Source organism: Diabrotica virgifera, chromosome 8 (assembly GCF_917563875.1).
Source record: "Diabrotica virgifera virgifera chromosome 8, PGI_DIABVI_V3a".
Taxonomy (NCBI): Eukaryota; Metazoa; Arthropoda; class Insecta; order Coleoptera; family Chrysomelidae; genus Diabrotica; species Diabrotica virgifera.
Window position 1 is genome coordinate 180612568 of NC_065450.1, and position 15602 is coordinate 180628169.

Sequence of the window (15602 nt, forward strand, 5' to 3'; positions counted from 1 at the left end):
GTTTTCCGTTTTAGTGGGGATTTTCCATTTTTTATTTCAATTTTCCACTTTCAAAAATCGGTTTTTCCGATTATAGTTAGTATATCTATCCACAATTCGCAAAAATGTCCCCAATTAAAGTTGCTTATTTTTACGTAAGTAACTCAAATCTGCAAAAAAATGGGGCTTCCTATTTAAGATTTTAAAGTAACTCTTCACTCCACCTCCGTGGGGGATCGTGTTTGGTGTCATTCGATTTGGAGATTTTTGGTTTGACTACCTCCTCAACCAATTTTAGATGAAATCATTTCATCTAAAATTGGTATAGGAGGTAGACAAACCAATGGGCGCAGTAAATTATGGCGACGTAAAAAATCGCCCGTGTGGCCAAAGCCCAAGAGAAACATTGTGTATAGTTCGGTCCAGTATTACTAGTAAAGGTATGTATTATTACAATTTTTGTACACCAGTATCATGATTTTACTTACCTCTGCTATATTTTCAATTTGTATCGATTTTTAAAGCGTAAACATATAGACCAGGGCGCATCTGTAAAAATATTAGTACATTTGGACGTTGAGAGGTGACTCAAATTTTTTTGCAGAAATTGCTTGAAAATAAATTAAATAATATTATTTGAGTTATCCTCCCTCTCAAAAACGTCCGGAACATTGTTTAAATAATCAAAATGTCAAAAAATTAAGGAAAAATTCGAGTTTTTTCTAGATTTTTTGATTATAACTTTAAAAGTATCCATTTTCGAGAAAAGTTGTACTGACATAAAAGTTGCATAATTAAATTTCATACAATATAGAATTGGTTAAAAATTTAAAAAATAGTCACCCTTGTTGCAAAATAGCAATAATTGTGAAAAAAACATACAAAAACAAGTATTCGCATTATACGTTTTTCAACCATTTATGCTACACTTAGGACCTTCATATTTCACCCTGAAAAACTATATGATACAGTAAAACACTACTGTATATTTTATTTAGATCGGTTCAATAGATTTTGCAAAATAAATTTTGCAATCCAGCTTTCGTAAAAAAAATCATTTTTTCAAAATGTTACAAGACTGAAAATAAAGCAGATAGCAAGTTGAAAATTTTTTTGCTTATAGAAGTGTACTGTACCTTTCATTTGCAATTTTGCAAAATTAAAATCGATTAACACCACGGCGTCAGGAAATTTTTTAAATAAACATTAATTATTGGTGCTACGCGCAGGACAGCGGATAGTTTGTTTTGATTGGGCATTCCAATGACCTTTGATAATGATGGATGCATTTTAATTTTCATTACATTTCGATATAAATAACTAAATTGTTTATTGCAAAATAAAAACACATACTCTATCCTTTGAAATAACACTTTTATTAGCAAAAATTTTCTTTGTTAATATATCTTAACTTAAATAATAAAAGTTTATTATTTTTAAACATATGCAATTTTTTAAACAATATTTCACAAACCGTAATAAAATTAGTTTGATTTTTGTGGAATTAAAATAGTAAAATACAACAAAATATAGAGTAAGAAAATAATATGTTAGATAAAGATTGGAAGAAATTTTGGTGGAAATCAACATTTTCTGACGCCGTGGTAATTAATCGATTTTAATTATGAAAATTACAAATGAAAGGTACAGTACACTTCTATAAGCAAAAAAAATTCAACTTGCTATCTGCTTTATTTTCAGTCCTGTAACATTTTGAAAAAATGATTTTTTTTTACGAAAGCTGGATTGCAAAATTTATTTTGCAAAATCTATTGAACCGATCTTAATGAAATTTACAGCATTGTTTTAGTTTATCATAAAGTTTTTCTGGGTGAAATATGAAGGTTCTAAGTGCAGCACAAATGGTTGAAAAGCGTATAATGCGAATACTTGTTTTTGTATGGTTTTTTCGCAATTATTACTATTTTGCAACTAGGTTGACTATTTTTTTAAATTTTTAACTAATTCTATATTGTAGGAAATTTAATTATGCAACTTTTATGTCAGTACAGCTTTTCTCGGAAATGAATACTTTTAAAGTTATAATCAAAATACCAAGAAAAAAATCGAATTGTTCCTTCAATTTTTGACATTTTTATTATATAAAACAATGTTCCGGACCTTTTTGAGAGGAGGATAACTCAAATATTATTATTTGATTTATTTTCAAGCAATTTCTGCAAAAAAATTTGAGCCACCTCTCAACGTCCATCTCAAAACAGATGCGCCCTTAACTAATACCGAATTTCTTGAAAAACTTATAAGGCGTTTGTGCCAAAATCAAATATTTACATCGTGGTTGACATATTTAAGTGCCATCGCTCCATGGTATTCTTATCCAGGTTTCAGATTTAAAAATGGCTCACATAAAAAGTTTATTTTAAAATTTTATATTGCAAGTTGGTACAGTTATATTCAAAAAAAAAGGGTACAAGTATTAGAAAGGGAAGTTAACGTCATCCTATTTGTGTACAACCGGCTGGGATTTTTGGAGGTTATCAAATGTCATAAGTGATCAAAAATGCAACTCATAGACGTCAAAGACGTTTAATTTGATAGAAGGTTTAACGTTACGTACAATAAAAAATTAATATGCCTCGTCATTTAAGTGAGATTGAAAAGGCTCAAATAATTACGAAAATGGAAGAAGGATGGTCAATTCGTGCGCTAGCAAATTTCTATAATAGAAATTTGAAAACAATCTTCAGAATTAAGCAACGATGGGTCCAACAACAATCATTAAAAAGAAAAGTTGGTTCAGGGCGTTCCAAAGTATCCACTCCTCAACAAGATGCTGTTTTAGTTCAATTCTTAAGAGATAATCCATTTGCGACGTCGAAGGATTCATACGGGATTTCCTGGTGCCCAACCTACTGTAAGCAGAAGGATCAATGAATCTGAATTAAAAAACCGACCAGCTGCTAAAAAACCATTAGTAACTGTTGAACATCGGCAAGCAAGAGTAATATTTGCACTAAACTATATTTACCGCAACCCACAATTTTGGAACAACGTCATTTTTACTGATGAAAAGACTTTTCAGTCGACCTATAACGGTCAAATCCGTGTTTATCGTCCAGCCAATACTAGGTTTGAAGAACGATATATTCACTCTCATAATAAATCTGGACGTTTTTCTGTAAATGTATGGGGTTGGATTAGTATACATGGACCTGGTGTTTGTTGGCGATTAGAGGGAAGATTTACTGCCGACAATTACATTAACGTTTTGGAACACGTAATGCTCCCTTCTATTGAGCAATTGTATCCTAATAATACTTTTATATATCAACAAGATAATTGTTCAGTCCACACTGCCCATGCCGTAAGGAATTGGTTTCAAACGCAAAACCTGGAAGTATTGCCATGGCCTGCGCACAGTCCAGATATAAATCCAATTGAAAACATTTGGGGCATAATTGTTAAAAAAATATATAAAAGAAATTTTATGCCACAAAATTCAGATCAATTGTGGGATACAATCTTAGAGTGCTGGGAAGATCTTGATCCAAATATGATATCTAATATAATTCAAAGTATGCCAAATAGACTAAATAAAGTTATAGAAGCAGACGGTTCTATCACCAAATACTAAATTCTATTTGTAACAGTCATTAAAATTATTCTTTATATAATTGTTGAATAAATGGTTTCGTCTAATTAATGCTCAACGCCAATGATTTATATTTTTAATAACCTGTGACATTTGATAACCTCCAAAAATCCCAGCCGGTTTTACACAAATAGGATGACGTTAACTTCTCTTTCTAATACTTGTACCCTTTTTTTTTTAATATAACTGTACTACTGTGTTGAATGATTCTTTTTATGTATTACAGCACAGTTCAAATTGTTTTTAGGTAGCTAAAACGGCGATAGATTTTTGGCGTTTACGCAATTTTTTTGTTGCAAATGAATAACAGAAGTAGTAAGAAAGTAACGTCGTTGCCAAAGAAAAATAATACATAGCAGCACAAAATGATAAGGATCATTGTAATTTTAGTGATAAATATCGAGAAACTAGAGAATTTAAACCGTACAGACTGACAATAATTGTATTGGCTATAATACCTGCTTCTATATTCCCCTTAGAAGTTTATAATCTTTATGATGTTTATATTGCAGAAGCTTTTAGCAAAGCTATTATTATCTCTGAAGAGCCAAGAAACGCTAAAGTAGAAGAAGAAATATCATTTATCCATGATCTCACATGTTTAGGATGCAAGGATCTCACAGGATAAGGAAATGCAAGCAAGGAAACCAATAAGGATGTTGATCCAAATATTGAATGTGACAGTGATTAAGAATGAGTATCCGTCGATCAAGAAACGTGGAACGTATTTTTGATTAATTAAAAATAAATTCTGTCAAAAATCATCATAGTTTTATAATTTCCTTTGTTGGCCTTATAGGTCTGGATCCCGCGTATGAAAAAAAAGTTGATTAATAGCAAGCTGAAAATTTGTTAATAGCTTAAGGGTGTCTAGTTGAACAAACTTTGATATATAGGAACACTGGAACAGGGGCAGTTTTAACTGTGGAACAGGTTAAAAATTTGGAACGGTCAGAACACGAAAACGGACATTTATTTTGTCCGACAGAACAGACTTAAACTCTCCGAACAGAGATTAAACTCTCATGCAAAAATCAGACTGATATTTATCACCTGTCATAATTCCTGTCATTTGACATATTCTACATGTTCCACTCATTAAAACGACCATTTGGTGATAAATAGCAGTCTGATTTTTGCATGAGACTTTAATCTCTGTTCGGAGAGTTTAAGTTTGTTCTGTCGGACAAAATAAATGTGCCGTTTTCGTGGTCTGACCGTTCCAAATTTTTAACTTGTTCCACAATTAAAACTGCCCCTGTTCCAGTGTTCCGATATATCAAAGTTTCTCCGACTAGACCCCCTTAAGCTATTAACAAATTTTCAGCTTGCTATTAATCAACTTTTTTGTCATACGCGGGATCCAGACATATTAGCGACAATTTTTAATTCTCCTCTTTTTTTAATTTACGGCATATATCCCTTTTTAAGCGTCATATTGGCTAACGTTACAGCTATGCGATCGACATAAACGCCAGAGGTAAGTTTGGCATATTCACCAGTGGTATATTTTGATTTCGCATAAGCTCCATTTTTTAGCTTTTAATTTATTTCAGACAGTACCTTAAGCCACATTAATGTTCACATGATATTAAAATTTGAAAAAAAATCACCAAACTTTTTGAGCCACTCTGCAGATAAATAGAATTGGTGAAAATAAAAATAATCATTTTTTTATGTTTCCTTAAAAATCAAGTTAATGTCGTTTATGCCGTTTTGGCTTGGCAGCGTCGATATATACTACATTTTTTTTATTTCAGGCTCTCCAATACACATTATTATTATTATCAATTCTTTTGACACCAGTACATATCTGTAAAATCATTTTTCTTTATTTACTCCTACCGTTGTGTCTGAAAACTTAATTTTAGATCTCTTCAGATATGTCGTCAAAGCATCTAACATAAATGTATTTGAATTTTCCTGAACGAAATCTAGCGGCCGTTTTCACATTACTTGCATCCATAAGTTACCACACAAAAAGAACGTCGGCATGTCTGTCAGATTCTCTCTCCGCTTTCGCTTCCGTTGGGATCTAGATCGATTCGAAGCGCGCGACAAAACATCAATTAGAGTCTTAACCGTGTTTACCAAAATAAAAAAGTAAGGGTAGCGTGCTTTAAAATTTTTGAAGTTATACTTCTTTACCGGCGATATGAGGGTGAATTTTTATATGTTAAAACTTATGATTCCGGCGCATGCGCATTATAACTTTGTTCTGATTGGATGTTCAAATGACATGTCAAAAATTATTTAATATGGCGGCTGCAGCACAGCTGTAGTTAGATTATTAATTGTTGTTGCGTTTTAAAATTTGTGTGAAAAGAAACAACAAACAAAAGTTAGTTAATAGTTATACTGCCTTTTAAAATAGTTTTCATATACCTATATTTTTGGACTTTTGGACTATTTTGGACAAGGAAAACTCATTCTAATTTGGTAAGTAGTTTTTTATAATCATATTGTAATTATACATTTGGATTAGGTTGAAATACAGTAGAGCGTCGATTATCCGAACTAATTGGGGGACATAGGTGTTCGGAAAACCGATTTGTTCGGATAATCGAACTACAATATATTGATACATATTTATAGTCATACATATTTATTCACAAGTGAATAAAAGCCATATTTATATACCTACATATTTATTTATATCTTGATAATGACAACTAGCAACTAAACAAAAAAGTGCAGTCTTTGCAACAACATAATTATTTTTGGATACAATATTGAAGAAAATTGAAGATATTTTAAGCGTCAATTACTAACGCTTGCTCGGTATTCGAGTGCGGGACGCGGGAGTCGATAGTTCGAATAAGCGGTCGTTCGGTTGATCGACGTTCGGATAATCGACGCTCTACTGTACATTTATTTTCTCAAGAATGGGGATTTTAGAGAGAAATCCCAAATTAGGTCCGATTTTTATTTTTAAATTATGATTTTTTTGGCCTAGATTTATTTATCTAGTAGGTATGTAATGCTTTGATTTACATACTTAATTTGATTACCAACAAAAGTTCTACCAATCTTCATCTAATATATTGTTTTCTTACTGTTTTGTTATATTTTAATATTTTCTTTCACAAAATTTAAACTACATAATTTAATTATATTCAAAACAACTGTCAAACAGTAAAACGTTCAGTTACTCTATTTTTCCACATGACAAATAATGTGGAATTGGACGAGTCAGTCTAGGCTTAGATTACGAATCAAAGCGCCCCGAAATTCACGGGTTCGATTCCCGATGCAAATTTTTATTTTTTTATTTTTTTATGCATTTTATGATTGTAAATATATTTGTTATATAATTTTTTTTTCAGAAAATGCGTGTTTAAAATTTTTGCCAACAATTATTATTGTTCAGAAATCATTTTTTTTGTGGCAATTTTTCAATGTGTTTGTGTGCGTTTTATTTTATTTTTTTAAATTTTTGGTATTGTCTTAAAAATCACATAATATGTAGTAGAAGTATAACTTCTTACGTGCGTACAAAGTACACACATATTCTTTTTTTCTTTTTGACTGAAACTGTAGTTTTCATGGCTCAAGAAACTTTTGATATAGGAAAGTAGTTAAATATGGCTAACTCAGAAGGTAACCGGTGAATTGCTCGAACGCAATTACTCGAAATTAATTGCTCGAAAACGAATTGCTCGACATGAAGATTGATCGAAATACAAATTGCTTGAACAAAAAAGAAAATTATACATCTATATAATATTATTTTATACTCTACTTAACAAGAGACTTTAAAGCCAGAATTTGGGCCATTGAAGACAACACTGGAACTCTGAGAACAATCAGAGAAGATATAGCAGACACATGGAGATCGTATTGCAGGGACCTATATAAAGATGATCAACGCCAAGAACCTATTAACCAAATCTCTGACGAAGTCCAAGAAGAACCTGATATACTTGAAAATGAAGTAAGACTCGCGATGAGTAAGCTCAAATATAATAAAGCACCAGGTCCAGATATATTAACAGCAGAAATGCTCAAAGCCACAGAAGAAACTGGCGTAAAATTACTTCATCTACTCTGTAACCAAATATGGCATTCAAAACAATGGCCTGAAGACTGGACAACATCTACAATAACCACAATTCATAGAAAAGGCAGCTTCCATAAATGCGACAATTATAGAACTATTTCTCTTATATCACATGTCAGTAAAATAATGCTACATATAATCAACGAGAGACTAAAAACATTCCTTCAAAGAGAAATTCCACAAGAGCAAACTGGATTTACCAAAGGTAGAGGTACTCGAGAACACCTGTTGAATATAAGACAGATAATGGAAAAATCTAGGGAATTCAATATTCCACTGTACATATGCTTTATAGATTATCGTAAGGCGTTCGACAGGGTCAAGTGGAGACACTTATGGCAAATATTAAAAGAAGTAGTCGTAACCCAACACCTTATTTCGCTTATACTACTTAACTATACGAACACACTACTGGATCAGTTAAAGTGCTTGACACACCTTCAAACGAATTTCATCCAGAACGGGGTGTCAGACAGGGATGTATACTAACTCCACAATTATTAAATATATATGGAGAGCATATTATGAGAAGAGCACTTGAAGGATGGGAAATCTCAATGATTGGATGGCATCCCAATAAATGGTCATAAAATAAACAACCTACGTTTTGCAGATGACACAGCCCTTCTTGCAAATAGTCAAGCAGAGCTGATTGATCTTATACGACGGGTTGAAAACGAAAGTCAAATATTTGGTCTGCAATTAAACATATCAAAGACAAAGACATTGATAGTGGATAGACTACATAACAATCATCCAAATATAACCACAATTGATCGGTTTGAGGTTGTGAGCTCTTACTTATATCTGGGTTCATTAATCACAAACACAGGGTCACTACAGGAAGAAATAAATTGTAGATGTGATCTAGCAAAAGTCGTCACAGCAAAAATGACCACAATATAGAAGGACTGTCAAATTTCAAGAGCGTTAAAGACGAGGTTGATCAATTGCCTAATATTCCCAATACTGACTTACGGATGTGAATCTTGGACCCTGAGAAATTCGGAAAGAAGAAAGATAGACGCCACTGAAATGTCCTGTTGGAGACGAATGCTACGAATTCCTTGGACCGACCATAGAACAAATAATTCGATTTTAAGAGAGCTAAAAGTTAGCCAACGGCTCTCCAGTAAAGTCCATCTCCAACAATTAAAATACTTTGGACATGTTATAAGAGCCAACAGAAAACATGGAAAGACTCATTATACAAGGAAAGGTGGAAGGCCGAAGATCACGAGGAAGATCCCCAACAAGATGGATCGATCAAATTACAGGAATATGTAAAAGACCTATGCACGAGTTAAAAGAAATGACCAGAGACAGAGATCTTTGGAGACGGACAATACACGACATCACGTCGACCACTACACTCCCTCCGGGGGGTCAGGACTGAAGAGAGAGATAATATTATTTATTTACAATAATCCAAAATATAGACACAAGACAGAGTACGGGATGGACTTCCTAAATAATTTTAACGAATATTGGTATCGCGGATTCAAAATGCAAATAAGTGCTGACCATCCAAGCATTTGGAAATTTATTTCCGCCCTAAAACGAAAGCAGAGTTTAAATGAACTAAAAATTGAACAGTACACATGTGGCGAACTACCTTAAGTGGGTCATATAGAAGGTATAGAAATAGTGCTGATAGTTTATTGCGTTTAATAAACAAAAATGAACCCCAAATTAATATATGTGATTATATACTTGGAATATAAGTATCTCTTTTATGTATATTTATGTATACAGTGCGCTGGAATAAGTGTTACCCCCCTTATTAACTTATTTATTTTTAACACATAAGCAAAACGCTAGGACAGGTCGATTTTGGAGCAAAACGCTAGATGAAAAAGAGCAAAACGCAAAGATGGTTTAATAGCGTACATGAAGATCCAAGAAAAAAGAAGGAATTAATGTTTGTGAAGAAAGAGCAACCAACAGGGATGAATGGAGAGAATAGTAAGTCAATTTATTAGGCAAGAAGCATGGTTGCACCAGAAGTACATACAAATTTTGTAATATACAGGGTGTTTCATTAACAACTATCCATATCGTAACTGAACAAACCTTAGCAAAATACGAAGATTTAACCCAAAACACTTAAAAATAAAATATTCTTCCTTACCGAGATACAGAGTGTTTTATTACAAATGTTCTAAAAGGATTTTAGCTCATTGTTAAAGCACTTTTTAATATTTTTTGTTCAAACTTGACACACAGTTTACTAATGTTAGAATACTTTAACTAGTGTTAAAAGATAGTTTTCCGCTGTTACCAGAGGCGTGCTGCAGGGATATATACTTCCTTTTCGTCCCTTTTCCCCCTTACAATTTACGACACTATCGTAGTAGTCATTTCAGCAAGTTTTTTTTATTCTTCGTTAGTTTTTACGTAAATATCATCCTTTTGTCTCAATGCGATAGAGTAAGTAGTTTTCAAGTTATTTGCGTTTTAGTTTAATGGATTCGATAAAATTATGTATTTTAGACAAATACAGTCGGAAAAATTAAAGATTACCCATGGACGGTCACATCAATCACATATTTTGTATTTGCTGTCTTTTTCCATATATAGCAAAGCGAGAGAGAGATTATTAATAATCTGAATAATATGTGATTGATATGATCGTTCATGGGTAATCTTTCATTTTTCCGACTGTAATCTTATTGAATATAATTTAAAATACATAGTTTTATGGAATGCATTATCTTTAAACGCAAATAACTTGAACACTACTTACTTTATCACAATGAGACAAAAGGATGATATTTATGTAAAATGTAACAAGAAATCAAAAAACATGTTGAAATGATTATTACGACAGTGGCGTAGAACGTGAGGGGGAAAAGGGGCGAAAATGAAGTATACATCCCTTCGGCACGCCTCTGGTAACAGAGGAAAACTGTGTTTTAACACAAGTTAAAGTATCCTAACATGTGTAAACTGTGTGTCAAGTTTGAACAAAAAATATTGGAAGGTGCTTTAACAATGGACTAAAATAATTTTTGTAATGAAACACTCTGTAACTCGGTAAGGAATAATATTTTATTTAAGTGTTTTGGGTTAAATCTTCGTATTTTGTGCTAAGGTTTCTTCAGATACGATATGGACAATTATTAATGAAACACCCTGTATAAGAAAGTATTGTATTAATTGTATTTTAGCTCTATACGCCAGTCAATGGGAGCAAGAATAGGATATTACCTCCGAATTCTATCCTACTGCATGGATTTTAACCCGGCACCTGCCACGTGGGGTGCTACCAGCACGCCATAACATATTTTTATCAAATATTTGGTATTTCAAGTTTGGTAACCGAGCTGTGCGTCATAGTAGCTTTCTATAATATTATATATGTGTTAGTGTTTGAAGTGGGTATTTAGTGTCATTCTGAACTTATAGCTCCAAAGTCGAATTGGGGTGTCATCATCTGGCACTTTAAGTTTTAATTTTTTTTTGTATTTTTGATAAACAGGTCAAAATTACATTTTTTTTTTTTTTGAAATAACTGATTTAAATTATTAATACAAACTCTATACTCACTAAATCTTAATTTTTTTAGATATTTTACTTGACTTCATTTATTATGGCTTGGTACTTGCTAATTTGCTTATAACACCTTTTTCATTTTATTTTTTAACTTTTATAACACATTAGTGGCTAATAAGGTAATAAAACATGTTTATTTATATTCTTGTGTTACTCAACACATTATTTTGTTTTTTAAACAAGTAGATCACACAAAATTTTTAATGGGTGCTGTGAGCACCCCACGTGGCAGTTGGCGCCTTGCAAAGCCACGTGGCAGGTGCCGGGTTAATGAAATTTTGGGCCTAGCCTCTACTTATCTGCTAATTCAAAGTCTACTCGATGTGTGCTTTTATCTTGGGGATGGTTCCCACCCCTTCTTAGGGGTGGAAAATTTTTTGTTTAAAATTACCACGGAATTAGCTAGAGAACCTAATTCTAAGCAAAAACTATTCTTTAATCTTTTTTGAAAACTCGATACTTTTTGAGATATTCGTTGTTGAAAATTGGCAATTTTCATTGAAACATAATAACTTTTCGAACGGTTTTTTGCTAATATCTTAAAAACTACGCATCTAACTAAAAAACTATATTAAATATTTTTGTAGGTTATAAAAAAACAAAGCGACACTTGCCTTCATAAATCTTCTAGTTATAATACAAAAAGAGATATGGTAGGTGAAAATAGTTTGTTTTTTGGTACATTCTCAAATTGATGAACTCAACTTAAAATAACACAGAAATGGTCGATTTTAGGTGTATAATGCTACTAATACCTTTTGTAGTACCGTAAAATGGGATGTAGTTGACCGCTGGGGTGAATTTGACTGAAAAGTTCGAAAATGATTCCAACATGCTTATTGTTTTTTTTTTGTTATTAATATTAGTAAATTTTATGCTAATTATGTTCATTGTAAATGTATGTTGAACATATTCTATGTAAAAATTAATAGTTTTTTCTTGTATATACCAAAAACGCGGCCTCAAAATTATTAACTTAATTTGTAAGAAAATGAATATTCTTAAACTTTGTTATAAAAATCATTATACTAAAAATATTATTGGCAATTGTTGGTAATATTTCAACGAATCATTAACTGTAGATAAAAATACCAGTTACTAATTTTGAATGAATTTTTAAGTTTCGTTACAATCTTCAAATTTGTCAACTTGTGCACTTTTCGCTTAAATTTGGGGTGAAGTTGACCGCCGGCATGAAGATATCATCAGGTCAAAACTTGCAGAACCTACATTGACTCGACGCTGCTTTATTCGTAGTTTGAAATGCGGACGGGAGATGACGCGTAAAATATTTTTAAAGATAATTACCTACTTATCGAAATAAATTTGTAAAATGCTAAGGGTGTATAAGCATAAGGATAGGAAGACCATGAATTTGCAGAGATTCAAAGTAATATTGCTGAGGAAACAGAATACTTTCACATTAATAATACAGAAGCAAATTCATGGGTTGTAATAGAATATCAAACTAAGAAGAATATTAAACATTACTTCGTTACTCCCTGAGACTCAATAGCAGAGTTCATTGCCAAGAATTCTTTAGAAAATTTAAAATATTAACTGTTCCTTCTTTGTTTGTTTTTGAATCCGTTTGTTTAATCCGCAAACATGCATCAGAAGGTCCAGAGAGACCCACTCACAACTATCCCCTTAGAAACGTGGAGCATAATCTTTATCTGCCAACCCCACGGTCTGAGCTGGTTAAGTGCTCTATACTATACAATTCGAGAAAAATGTACAATCACCTGCCATCTAACATCAAATCTATTGCAGCATTTCCCGCTTTTCGCAAGGCCTTGAGAGCTTATTTGCTGGAGAGAGCTTTTTATACAGTGAATGACTTTTTTATACACGATTTGAATTCAGCAAATTGACTTGCAGGATTATTACTTTCGAGTACTTTTATACACATTTGCAGCGGCATAGAACTTTTAATTTACTTTCCCTTTCCCTGACGTTGTATACATATTGTTTGCAAAATTTTTAATTTTTAATTTTTTAATGTGTACTTAATAACTATAAAATTATATTAAGTAGTATAACTCACGCCATTTACTTGGTGTCTGTTTCTGTTTTGTTTGTAGTTTTTTATTATTTTTTGTTTTTTATTGTATTTTTTTATTTTGTATAAGCTTTGTCCACAAATTGGTAAAATTTTTTGACAATTAAGCATACCTTACTTACTTACATTTTATAGGACAAATTTCAGCGATTAAAGAGGATGAAGCTAATGTTAATTTTCTAAAACTCTCAAAATTGGGAAAATTTATATGGCCTGATATTCTTGACGAAGACAATAATGCTCCTCTAAGTAACATAAAAAAGTATTAAATGCGCCAAAAATTTGCCTAATGGGCGAGCTGTGTTTTGTTTTGGACTTGTCTGCATATAATTTTAAATAAGTAACTTTATGTAATAAAAAGTTGATTAAAATGTTTATTATAATTTAAAATCATTTTAGTTTGTTTATCTTCATCCCAGTTAACTAAAAATTATTTTTATTAACTAAAACCATAGACAGTCAACTTCACCCTGTTTGGTCAAAAGTCAAAAGTCAAAAGTCAAATTTATTCATCACATGCGACATTATACAAAGTTGTACATGTATGAGACAAGTCAAAATTACAGACATATAATGTACATATTAAAAGTATATAAATTAATAAATACGACAAAACATACTTAAAAGTTATTTTTAGAATATGGCTCTAGCTCACAAATGTATTGATGTACACACCTCCGAAAGTTTGGCTGATGTAAATTCATTCGTAGGTATATCTGTTGGCAATTTGTTAAAGAAACTTATGGCTGCATAATGTGTGCTACCTTCCAACAGAACAGAACGATGTTGTGGAAGCATAAAGTGATTGTCTCTGAATCTTGTTGAATAAACATGGTTAAATTGAAATTTATTGAATTCATAAATTTTGCAATGTAAATACATTATACACGAAAATATATACAGACCAGGAATTGTAAGAATATTATTTTGTCTAAAGATACCTCTACAAGAATCTCTAAATTTCATTTTATATATTATCCTAATAGCTCTTTTCTGAAGTACGAATATCTGCTCTAATTCAGAGGTACAACCCCAGACTAGGGATGGGAAAAACCTACCGGTTTAAATCTAAAACCGGTTTTTTTAATTCGCAATAACCGGTTTTACCGGTTGTTTTTTTTGTCGTGGTTATAACCGGTTTTTTCTTTTTAAAGTAAAAACCGGTTATTAGGTTTTTACGGTGATTAGGATTAGGTTAGGTATTATTTTGGATCCCAATCATAATTATTATTCTCAAGTAATTATTCCAAACAAAACCATAATTCACATTTTATTTTATTTTATAAATACAGAAGCGAACTTAAAGTGCAATCTCATATCAGCCAGAAACCTTTATTAAGTTTTATTATAATATTTCCTTGAAAAGGTATTTGTAATCATAATATTTACATAAGAGGTGATCTGGTTGAATTAGACGCAAACATCATCTATTTTTCACACTTAACTCTTGACATTGAAAGTGGGTGAATGACTTTTCTGATTACCAAAAATAATGCTCTGACTATGAATATCGAATTACTGATTACGAATACGAATCTCCAAGAATTTTTCTACGTTTTCAAAACGATACACCCATAAAGGAAGTATTAAATGAGTTAAAATGTACCTATTCTACAAATATACAAACGTGTTAAAAGTAATACATGAAAATTCTTTTTTGATGGTAGTAAAAATAAAAGATAAATTGCATTACGTATCCAATTTATTTTTAAGTAAAATATTTATGGTGATATTATTTTTTTTAAATCCCACTTCTTGTAACCTATTGGATTAAAAAACCGAAAACCGGTTTTTCCAAAAACCGGTTTTTTATGGCCGGTTATAACCGCCAGGTTAAACCGTAAGCAAAAAAACCGGTATAACCGAAAACCGGTGTTTTGTCAAAAACCGCCATCCCTACCCCAGACTTCAATGCCATATTTGGCTATTGAGTAAAAATGGGCAAAGTATACTGTTTTCAATATTGATGTATTAAAGAGACGTGAAAGAATTCTCAATGCATAACATGCGCTACTTAATCTGGATTTCAAATTAGAAATGTGGTTTGACCATTTAAAATTACTGTCTAACAGGACCCCCAGCAACTTCGTGCAGTGTGTTTTATCTATTGCTGCTTGTATAGTGGCTTGATGGTTTAATAAATTATTTGACGTGAAAATCATATACTTTGATTTCTCTTCATTTAAAACTAGTTTGTTGGATAAGAAATAACTGTTGATGGTGGATAGTATCTGTGTAGTTTTATTTTGCAAATTTTGATCGGATGTTGCTGTGACTAGAATGTTGGTATCATCCGCATAACTGATGATGTTAACTCCACTCAGTGAATTAAT